A 1,696-nucleotide genomic window follows, 5' to 3' on the forward strand; every position below is an offset into this window, starting at 1 on the left:
TGCAATTCTCTTTTAAAATAATAATAATAATAAAAGCGGTAAAAAGTTAAAATTTGCACATAAGTTCAACATGTATTAAAATCAGATAAATAAGCCGAATATGACAATTGAGCGACCGTGCTAGAACCACGGAACTTGGGAATGCCTAACACCTTCTCTCGGGTTAACAGAATTCCTTATCCGGATTTCTGGTTCGCGGACTGTAATACAGAGTCAATCTTTTCCTCGATTCGGGATTCAACCGATGACTTGAGACACCATAAATCTCCCAAGTGGCGACTTTGACTTAAATACATAAATCCCGTTTCGATTGTCCTTTAATTGGAAAAACTCCCTTTACGCCCTTGCAGGCGTAGGCAAAAAGGAGGTGTGACAGCTCTGGCGACTCCGCTGGGGACCGAACCCAGAATCTATGGTTCAGGGTTCAAGAATTCGAGCCTGGAATAATTGTTATTATTTGGATTCATTTATTATTTGATCTTATTACATGTTTTGGCCTAAATGTGCAAAATGTTGCTTTTATCGCTTTGATATTATCTGAACTGTATATAAACTGCTACGAAACCCTTCTCTTCTCACCTCCGGGGATGTACTTACTGGTTGAGACTCCCTATTCTGTTAGTGTCATAACCTGAAATAAGAAAGAGGCCGGACAAGTTACAAAGCCGGACGATCTCGCAGGTCCCCGGTACGTAGCCCCCTCCTCGACTCGAGTTGTCCGCTCGGGTACACAGTCTAGAACAAATACCCAGGTTACGAACCTAGAATAACTCAGTTTCATGTCGGATCCCTAGTAGGAATGTTCGTTTGCATCATGTGCATTTGTCTTTGGAGGCTCAACACAGGGGTTGGGTCTGTCTAGGACAGGTGTACCAAAACGACAAAAGACCATCCTGATGCATCCAACTTACTACCTGTGCATTTGTTTGCTTCGGACTTGCATGCTGATCGGCTTTTGAATACTTTGAGGAAAGAGAGATAGAGGTAGTTAATCGCCTGTTTTGAAAAATATCAATGTCCAAATAGCGTAGAAGCTCTGTCGGATTTTTGAGAAAATGAAAAAAAAGGGGTTTTGTTTATGAAAAATGGTTTTATTTGCCATTGAAAAGAGTCTTGTTTTCAAAAGAAGTTTGTTTTATTTACCCGAACTACGCCGGTTTGATTCTCATATGGTGCGGGATGCGTAGGCAACCCTCATCGGGTCCAACCTCCCCTTTACAAAAATGTCAAAATTTTAATTTTCGTCATAAATAAGTCGGGTGACGCCGTTTTTGTCAAAATAGCCGAATGTTCCCAAAAGGGATGCCGGAAGGCTGACTTTGCATAAACGGCCGCTTGTAGTCATTTTTTGGATTTTTGACCGGTTGACTCACCCAGCCTCAAAATCTTCGTTCCCGAAGTGCTGAAAGACCGTGTTCAGAATCGGATCTTTCTTTTAATTTGTGATTTTTTTTTAAAAAAAAGCCAATTGGTTGAGTCAAATAAATTTTCTTTTTTGCTTAATCTCCTTAAAAATGTGGAGGATGATCACGATGCAAAATGAACCTTTTTGAATAATGACTAAAATTCCTTTCAAGTTGCGGCGATGGTGGGATGATTTAGGTAGTGTAGGGCAAGATGAGGTCAAGAAATATCTAAAAGGTCTTACGGGTTTATTGGAAATCCAGCCTCGAGGGAATATCATAAGAGCTTTGGT

The sequence above is a fragment of the Nicotiana sylvestris genome, chromosome 1, assembly GCF_000393655.2.
Source record: "Nicotiana sylvestris chromosome 1, ASM39365v2, whole genome shotgun sequence".
In the NCBI taxonomy this organism is placed as follows: Eukaryota; Viridiplantae; Streptophyta; class Magnoliopsida; order Solanales; family Solanaceae; genus Nicotiana; species Nicotiana sylvestris.